This window comes from Rosa rugosa, chromosome 4 (genome assembly GCF_958449725.1).
Source record: "Rosa rugosa chromosome 4, drRosRugo1.1, whole genome shotgun sequence".
NCBI lineage: Eukaryota > Viridiplantae > Streptophyta > Magnoliopsida > Rosales > Rosaceae > Rosa > Rosa rugosa.
The window spans coordinates 4486990-4497473 of NC_084823.1; the positions used below are offsets into that span (position 1 = coordinate 4486990).

General features: G+C 40.3%; 1 long non-coding RNA gene across 4 annotated transcripts; it reads right to left on the minus strand.

Moving 5' to 3' along the window:
• Positions 1–665: 665 nt before the first annotated feature.
• On the minus strand, positions 666–2630 carry LOC133745522 (uncharacterized). 4 transcript variants are annotated; one of them, XR_009863659.1, is made up of 3 exons: positions 2420–2574; positions 2191–2338; positions 666–1996 (listed from the first exon to the last, which is right to left on the minus strand). It is a non-coding gene; the product is annotated as an uncharacterized LOC133745522 (long non-coding RNA). The 4 variants fall into 4 exon arrangements; XR_009863661.1 differs by having other exon boundaries at positions 2157–2338; XR_009863660.1 differs by having other exon boundaries at positions 666–1330; positions 1744–2338.
• Between the last annotated feature and the right edge of the window lie 7854 nt (positions 2631–10484).

Here is a 10484-nt window from a genome sequence, read left to right on the forward strand (position 1 = left end):
ATGTGTTGATTGAACCCGATTCGGCGCATGTGAAATGGTCCAACTGTGCATTGCAGCACAGTGCCTCGCCACTTGATACATGTGTTGATTGAACCCGATTCTAAAGTCATTGATTATGGTATGGATGCTCTGCAGCCTTTAAAGTCTATGATAAAAAATTGTCACCCTTCCAAAGCTGTGAAATCAAGCAACAAGGTTGCTAATGTGTTGTTCAAAATTAGATCGGATTCTGAGATTGGAATGCACATTGTTATGCAGCCTCCTCCACAAGTTATTACTTTGCTGCTGGATGATTTATGTGAAACTTCAAGTTTTAGGAGTAAATACCTAGTTTCTGATTTGTTTCCTTGTTTTGCTGGGCATTTTGGCCCCCATTTAACCAAAAAATGTTACTCTAGTTGGATTGTAAAGTAATGTTCTGAACTACTTTATGTATTATTACTAAAATTATGAGAATGCATAATCAATAAAAATTGATTAGATTATAAATGAGAATAGAACAAGCACCTGTCATCTACAGGTCTATAGTTATCAATACGGACTACAAAAGCTTAAATAAATCATCAATACACATCGCTCCTTCAAGTGTTTTTTTTTTTTTTCAAGCGAGAAACAAAACATTATCAATAGAATGCAGAGAAGAAAAGCAGTACATGGACCATAGATAAACAAAAACTAGAGGATACCAATCCGACGAAATAAATTCACCAACACCACAGCTTACATAGTAACACGCCACAATTTACTGTAGTCGGAAGTCACTAAAGACTTGCAATTCTCCAGAGAGGATTACACTACACGTGTGCAAGGACATAAACATCATCCAAATTACTTTTAGAATATAATAACCTCTTCTTATCTAGCATTTCAGTTATAAAGATTACAAGGTCTGCTTCATTACAACAATCACTTTGTAAGCACATCATGGTTCTCCTGTTGTTGCTGATAGTTCAATGGCCTCCTGGAAAGCATGATGTGTGGCTTAGGATGCATTTGACATGGCTCTCCTCATTGCTCAACAGATCATAAACTTTACTTATTAGCAAGAACTTGTCAGACACCGTCATTAGCAGAAGAGAATTGGTGTCTACATGGTACAACTAATGAGCTTTAATTTCTTCTATGTCTGCAGTCTACACACAACTTGCCTAGCATATAACAATACGTGCAACCTAGCCACTAACTATAAGGTCACAAAATCGCCATAATTTGATATCAAACCAACCAATTATTAGATTCCACAGCAAACACCATGGAGGACTACAGTCCTTGAGTTTTCACAAGTGTTGGAGCTTTAGCTCTATACTAATTCGCCGAATACGAGTCATTCCTTGCAAAATGTTGGACATTCTTAAAGATTAGGTGATTAACAATAACAATGCATTGAAACAAAACAATACAGTTCCAATATTTCCATTCGGATTCTAAAATTTCAGAATGGTCCAATATATGATTCCGCATTCGCATTCAAAGCATAATCGTTCAAGCTTATACCTCAATCATAGAAGAAACATTATTCATAAAACCCATTCCCAAGACAGGTATCATGATCTCCTAGACGTTAAACGAACTAAAAGCAATACTTCTAACAAGCCCAAATTGGATCAAGCGTGACTACACTAACGTAAAGAAATATAAGAACAAATTCCACATCAAACCTAAGTAAATCATAGTATCATTATTCACTAATAAGTAAGGGATAACTCATAGTATCATTATTCATCAATAAGCAAGGGTCTTCACCTGTATTACGAGTTCCCTAGTTGGGCAAATCACAACAACACCAGCTCCATTGCGAGAAGAACAACTTGCATTATATAACAACAAAATAGCTGGTACTAGAAAAGCAAGAGTTTTCCCGAAACCTATCCTTGCAGCTCCGAGCACATCTCTTCCAATCAATGGCGGTGGGATTGCTATGTTTGTGCCCTACCCTCTTATTTGTTCCTAAAGTTTCAATCTGTATGCATTATCAACGAGCTTTCTTCTGATCAAGCTGTTACAAGCAAACACGCAGATTAGACTAAACCAAAATGCAAGTATGTGAACTTCAATTTTCTATTCAATCAGTAAGAAAGAGATTATAGCCATTGTTTTTGAACTTGAATTTGCATAGCCCAACATCATATCAACAAAAACAAAGAGAAAAGGTATACACTTTAGGAACAAATAAGAGGATAGGGCACAAACATAGGCTATGCATGTTTATACAACTAGATAGCTGGAAATAGAAAAGCAAGAGTCTTCCCGGACTCCATCCTTGCAGCTCCGACAACATCTCTTCCAATCAATGGCGGTGGGATTGCTCTGGATTGATGGACTATTTCCTTGTAAATTGCTGCAATTGAATTGAAATCTAAGGCAAGAGTGGACTATTTCCCTCAACAAATCATATACTCACTACAAATAGAAAACCGACCTGATTTCTAGAGAAGTTGATGCAAGAGATGTGCTTGACATGAAAATCGAGTGAATTCTCTGAGCGAGAGAGAGAGAGAGAGAGAGAGAGAGCGAGCGAGAGGAAGAGAAGAAATTGGAAATTTGCCGAGTTCACGAGTTGGAGGCTTAGAAAAGGGTGAAAACCCTGGACTTTATCTTAGCCGTCGAACCTCATTGAAGCAGATCCAAGGGCTGCGAGCCTGTCCCTCAAGTTGGCAAAAAATAGGGATCCCTTATTGAAAAGGGTATATATATATATATATATATATATATATATATATAGGATTTTTCTCAGGTAAGGATGTCCTTAGTTTTTCTTATGGAACGGATTTACTGTTTTCACCCACTTTCCGATCACATTTTCACATCTTAACCGTTCAGTTTTTAGGTCCTAATGTATGGATCACCTCTGCAAAATTTTAGCGAATTTGGTGATCGTTAAGATGTCCAAAACTGCAATTTACACGAACGAACCGAATCTGTCGAACCGGAACCGTTCGTTTACATTGTTGTAATTTGCAGTTTTGGATGCCTTAATGATCACCAATTTGGCTGAAATTTTGCAGAGGTGATCTATACATTAGGACCTAAAAACTGAACGGTTAAGATGTGAAAATTTGATCGGAAAGTGGGTGAAAACCGGAAATTCGTACCTAAGAAAAACTAAGGACATCCTTAGTGTAGCCGGACTGTATATATATATATATATATATATAGCAAGGTTCCAAAGAGGACGTCCTTGCTATAGTTAAGTTGCGGATGGGTCAAGCACAACCGTCCATTGCTTTAAATGAAAAGCAACGGCTCAGATCGATCTCTTCCAAAAAACAATCAGAAATCGAAGTAGAAAGCCTCAAACGCACTGTAGATTCTCCACTTCGATAGAACCAAAGTCTCTGGTTCTCCACTCTGATGAGTCTCTTCTCACCCAAAACCATTAACAGCGCCGGAGTGATTCTGTCACGCCCCGAATTTTGAATAACCAATTCAAATCCGAAACATGAATAAACAATTAATACAAATAACGTTCTGAATTTTTTTCTCAGAAACAAACACACCACTCGCCACTCAACACAAAACTCGAAAACCTCGAGTTAATTATTACAATTCACTCTTACAAAGTAAAATTGTAAAGCTCTAAATGAGCATAACAAACCTCACAATATAATGCTGTAATTCACATAACACTACTCTAAGCTGCCCGATCACCGTCCTGGTTCTCCTGACCTGCAGGGTTATCCGCTACACCGTTTGAATAGTGTACCGGGATTGCAACAACACAAAACCCGGTAAGCTTTTGACAGCCCGTATGAGTAAAAAGAAAGAACTGTTGATTTATTAAATTTCAGTTCAAGTAAAATTCAACAGTTTTACGTCTGCAAAGAGACATCAAACCACTCATGTAAAACCACAAGGAATACATTTTCACAATCCTCAGATCACAATACACCACACTGGTCCTGCAAAAACCCAACCCACATAACACCACTTTGGTCCATCCCAACAGCACGTTAGAGCTCTAACCACATCGCTACCAGTCACCTTGGCCTAGGTGCAAGTAATGCGACATACTTCGGTTAATAATAAACCGTCGCGCTTTGGACATCCCCGTCCTCAGCACCATATACTTCGGTTAATAATAAACCGTCGCGCTTTGGACATCCCCGTCCTCAGCACACAACTTCGGTTAATAATAAACCGTCGCACCTTGGACATCCCCGTCCTCAGCACACAAACACTCCGGTTATCCTTAACCGTCGAACTTCAGACACCTCATCCTCAGAACCCTACATTCTCTAACTCTATACATCCTCCAATGTAAATCATGAATATTAACAAGAACTCATCAATCATGTTCATCACATATAATTATGGTAAGTCACATGTCAATTCATAATAATTTAATCATCCCAATTCCACACTCTTCAATGTCACACCATTCACATATAATCACGTAAGTATATATATACGTAATTATCCGCTCAGGGATAATCACTAATACCAACTATAGTTCACATGCAATAAAACCGAGAAATTCATTTGTATAGTAAAAATCATTTTACTTACCCATGGACCGTAGTTGATCAAGTCCATATGATTTTAAAACAAATATTTATTCCATAAATATTTTCACGCAATTACGACAAAATAAGGTAATTAAATTTATTCGGTTCGTAATATGAACCACGTGAGGTTTACTCACCTCTAAATTCCCGCTGCGTCTTCTTAACAGCTCAAAAACAACGATCCGAAATCGTTCACCAATCAATCCATCAACCACCTAGTCAAACACGATCTTAACTTAGAAATCATTCATAGACCACACATATACAGAAATCCAACGGTCGGATTCTAATTTAATGATGATCCAACGGTCAGATCAAATTTATATGATGATCCAACGGTCGGATCCTCACGGATCGCCCTTAGGATCATCCTCCAAAATTACCACGAAGATCCAACGGTCAGATCTTCCTGAATCGCCCTTACTAACATCTCCACAAAATTATATGAAAATCCGACGGTCGGATTCTCACGAATCGCCTTCCGAATCACTATTTCTCAAATATACGAAGATCCAACGGTCGGATCTTCGCCCGTGACCTCACAAAGTCACCGGGACAGTCATACGATCATCATATCAAAATTATAGGTTCATCTGACGGTCCTAATTCCACAGATCATAAATCTAACGATCGAAATCGATCGAAATCTCAAAATTCATAACTAATTCATACGATAACCGAAAAATGCGTATAATACGCCGAAATGATCGTATCGAAACATAGAATCATAAAATGGACAGAAACTAAATTTTTGACCTCCGGAGGTGGCCGGAAAGGGCCGCCGGAGTTAGGGACAGAGCCACCGCCGACCACCACAATTGGTATCGGGGCTGTGCTTGTCCCCTTCGTTTTCTCATTCTGGACACTTTTCATAACTAGCACAAGACCAAAAATGACAGGAAGGGATCGAAATGTACCAAAAACCAGTCGGTGGCCGGAATTTTTCCAGAAACCGGCGAGCTCCAAAATCGACGTGAAAATTACAACCTCACGCCTCGATCCCTTCTGGAGAATTGTTCAGAACTTCCTTATGAACTCAACAAGCCAAGAATCACAAGAAACGATCGTGTATAGCTCGAGATATCTTGATCCGAAGGTTGGTTGTTCGATCCGCACGGGTCGAGCTCCGACGAACGTGAAAACGTTCGATCCAGTTCCGATCCTTCTTGGTGCTTGTATAGGAAGATGAGGCGAGCTCAATGAGCCAAGAATCAAGTGAAATGGTGCTCTGTAGCTCGAGATATCGAGTTTGGAACGAAAACGAGCTAAACCGGACTCGGGGTCGCCGCCGTCGCTGCCGGCCGTGCCGCCGCGCAAGGTTACCTCCGGTAGCTGCGCAAGGTCGAGGCGAAGCCGTGGAAGGTGGTCTGAGGTTGTTTGGTGGTCTGTGGTGGACGGTGCAGCACGATGAACAAAGCTCTGTTTTGTTTCTTCGACTGTGACGAGAGGAAACGAGAGAGAGAACGAGAGAGAAATAGAGAGGAAAGGAATTAAGTTTCTGCTGTCGGTCGATCGAGTGTCGGCAACAATTCATAGTGCTCTAATCGACAATCATCATGAAAGGTAAAGAATGAAATGATCATGTTCCTTGCTTTTGATTAATTATAAAAAATCCGGTTATTACAATCTACCCCCCTTAAACGAATTTCGTCCCGAAATTCAAGCACCCAATTCCACAAAGAGCTGTGGATACTTCACTCTCATGTCAGACTCTAACTATAGAATCTCCATCTTTTCAAAATCTGTAGTAATCTACAAAGCCTCAGCCCTTTGTATAAAAATACATTCCTATGGCCACTAAATCCTTTCATCACAAACGTAAACTCACAACACAACTGCTCAACATCACTCCACATCAATTACACAAAATCATCACATGGATCATCACATAGATCATCACTTAGATCTTCACAGAGATTATCTCATAGATCCTCACATAGATCTTCACCCTGTACTGGCATACAAGCACAGTAAACACTCCCACAAAGCGTTTCGCTACTCAATTAGCATCACTCAAAACAAATCATCCCCAAAAGCACGCCAATAAAATATGTCACCCAGTGACGATGACTTGGGCTTGCTCAATCCTTGGCTAAGCATTAGGGCTGGCCAATTGGGCCGAAGAACCGAACCATCTACATTTCGAACCGGCCCAAACCAATTTGGGTTTAACATTTGGGCCTACTATTCGGGCCGAACAATTGGGCTCACTATTTAGGCCTACAAATCGGGCCTAACATTTGGGCTTACTATTTGGCCCACAACTTTTTAGCTCGGCTACGGTATGAAATTGTACATACCGTAGGTATACCGTATATACGTATGCATACCATACAGACTGTATATATGTATGCATACTGTACAACCGTATATACGTATGCATACCGTACAGACCGTATATACGTATGTATATCAAGCATATACGAGATCCAAAAATATTTGTAAGAGGTAAGGTTCGAACTCCCGACCTCGAACACGAAGGTTTTGCTCCCAACCACTGAAGCAAGAGCTGCCTTCATTAATATATGCTCACGTGTTATATTTATTATGTCATAAGCGACATAAATAAAATAACTGGGAAGGCAAGGTTCGAAACCTCAACCTGCCGCACGAAACCTTTTTCCCCCAACCACTGGAGCACAAGCTGTGCTTAATATAATGTGTACAAATGTTATACTTATTATGTCATAAGCGAACATAATAAAAATAAACGAGAGGCAAGGTTCGAACCTCTGACCTCTTGTACAAGAGCCTTGCTCTTCAACCACTAGAGCACCAGCTGCTCTCGTTACTATCCATGCAACTTCTTTTATTTATTCTATCATAAGCGATAGAATAACAACAAACTGTCGGTACACTCCACGTGCCACGACACGTCTCTTCCGTGATTTACGGAAAGCAAATCACTTTCGGCTAAAGCTGTCTGCCACAGCGTCTCGAGGTTCGGCCTGTCCCCTTACACGCTCTCCACGCGCCAACAACTTTTCCGGGTTTTCGGATGACTTTAATCCAACGCGTAGATTGAATCTCAGAGATCGTCCATCCAACGGTGGAGATCTGCTCACCTCGTTCTATAAATAGGTGCATCCTGGAGAAAAACTGTTCACACCAAAGAAAAGAATTTTTCCCCAGCCATTCTCTCTCAAACTCTGCAGTCTTCCTCTCGAAACTCAAATCCTTTCTTCATCAATTTCAATCCTTCTCTTCTGATCTTCTCTCCCATTTGAAGATTCGATTTCATCTTTCCTCTGAGAATCTCAGATCTCCAATCACCAGTTCAACAACTCCAATCCTTCTAACAAAATCTCCCTCAAACACTAAACCATGTATTCCTCGATATTCACATCCTCTCACCTCATGACCCAAGAGCCACGAACTCTGCAACTAATGGAGCTCCAAACCCCGCAACAAATGGAACCACAACAACAGCAACCAACAGAGGAGGGAGGAAATACCCAAGCAGCTGGAAGTAGTGCCAACATGGATTTCTGGCGAAGCCGTACCAGATGGATTCCTACTCCAGAACAAATAAGAATCCTCAAGGATCTTTACTACGTCAAGGGATTTAAGTGCCCATCTACAGAGCACATTCACGAGATCTGCCTCCAGCTGAACCAGTATGGACATGTTGAGGGTAAGAACATTTACTTTTGGTTCCAGAACGTCAGGGCTCGAGAGAAGCAGATGAATAGGTGTAATCAGGCTGCTCCAGTGCCCATGGGAACTAGTTCTCTTGGTACTGGTGGATCCATCGATCTCAATTTTGGGTCCACTGGTTCTACTGGTGCTGGTGGATCCATCGACATCAATTTTGGGCCAGCTGGTGGATCCATCGACATCAATTTTGGGTCCACTAGTTCTACTGATGATGGTAGATCCATTGATCTCAACTTTGGTTCCACCTATTCTACTGGTAATGAAGGATTTCTTGATTTAAATTTTGTTTCAAATTCTTCCTCACACTTCAACACTAATACCAGTACAACTCTTTTGGCACAACAGGAGGACAAACATCCCTGCAACAACGAGGAGGAGATCACCAGGAGGTTGAAACTCTTCCTCTGTTCCCCGTGCACGGCGAGGACGTCTTTGGTAACCCGAAGACTACTTCCGAGGAAGGTAGCGCATTTGGTTACTATTCTGGTGGCTCAGGCGGTTACCACAGTGGCTCTAACGTTTCTCTTGAGCTCAGCCTCAATCCATCCGGAGTTGCTGACTAGGCTTAGCATAGCATAGTGCTCGTTTTCCCTTTTGTAATATAAAATCAATAAGATTGCATGCATGTCGTTTCTTCTTTTTGTTAAACCATCAACAACACCAAGGATCAACCTTGGTCACCCAATACAATTTTCAAAACCATTGACAACTCTGCTGCACACATCAATCATAATGATTTATCACAAACAATCAATTAAGTTGCACAGAGGTCTAGCTAGCATCCTCTGAGTCAAACCAAACACAAACAATTTCGTCGCTAGAATTCAGGGATTAATAAAGCTAAACACTTCCCATTCAGAAACACCTATAGAGCACCAAACTTAACACCTCTTATGCTCGTGATCCTTAGAACTAGAACACTAACATATCCTTCACTGGGCAGGAAAGTACATGTCTCAAAAGAATGCTACAAATTCGCTCCAAGTCATTATCGATAATTCATATCCTTAGTACCAAATCTAATCATGGTCATGTTTCACCTTAAAGAAGGAACATAGCCACATTCTTCTTCTTTCTCAATACAGTACCATCATGGAAAAATACTAGCTCTAATGAATCTCTACTCAAGTAAACTCTCACCTTGAACCTTCAACTCCTTAAGTTCAGTTTCATCCAATAAAGCGACATTAATATAGGTATCTAACCTGGTATCACCTCGATAACAAACTCCACCACCCTCCTTATAGATAACCTAAGTATCTCCAAATTACCTCACTACACTCAAAAATTTATATCAATCTCTTCCCAAACCACAGAGTCAAGAATCCTGTTCAATGGCTAACACCCTAACCAAGGTGAGTTCTATCAAATGGTTACATCACACAACTACCACTAAAGCACTACAAGCACTGCCATAAAAACTGTTATAAAATAAACACTACTGGCACCACCACAAGGCTGCCATATGCACAAGTCTGCTATAGACATCAGGGAAAAACCCATACTTTTACTCATAACTTTTCCTTCTAAAAGTTCATCACGTAGTGTATATAAAATCACCACACAACCTTCTTAGTCTACACTAAGAATTCAATCTCACACAAGGTCAGCATAATTGCCTCAGAGTCACTTTAATCACGTATCACATGTCAATTACCAAAACTCCACTAAGACGTCTCTTTATAAAACAAGATATCTAATCCTTGATACGTACACCCCATCTAAACATCTGTACGTCCAACTTAAGAAGACAAAATTTATAACAATTCATACTCGTATCCACACTAGGTACGTGCATAGGTCAACATCATGCCTTCAACCAAACACTTCAACATCCAAAAGGACCTCACTTCCATAGAACAAATCTCACCGACTCATCAGAGTTAAATCTAGAGGTCTCTATTCCTCGAAGATTACAACCTGCGGAAACTAAACTTATTCTAATACGAACTTAGAAGACAACTCTACCGTCCTACAGACATACACGCTGTCTAGACCCCATACTAAGACATACCCAATGATTATACCAGTACCGAAGAGTATATGATGGGGATCCGCTGCAGACGGGCCATCACTCGGGGAGTACTGATTATCACCAAATATGTACCTTACGCTCTGATACCAAACTGTCACGCCCCGAATTTTGAATAACCAATTCAAATCCGAAACATGAATAAACAATTAATACAAATAACGTTCTGAATTTTTTTCTCAGAAACAAACACACCACTCGCCACTCAACACAAAACTCGAAAACCTCGAGTTAATTATTACAATTCACTCTTACAAAGTAAAATTGTAAAGCTCTAAATGAGCATAACA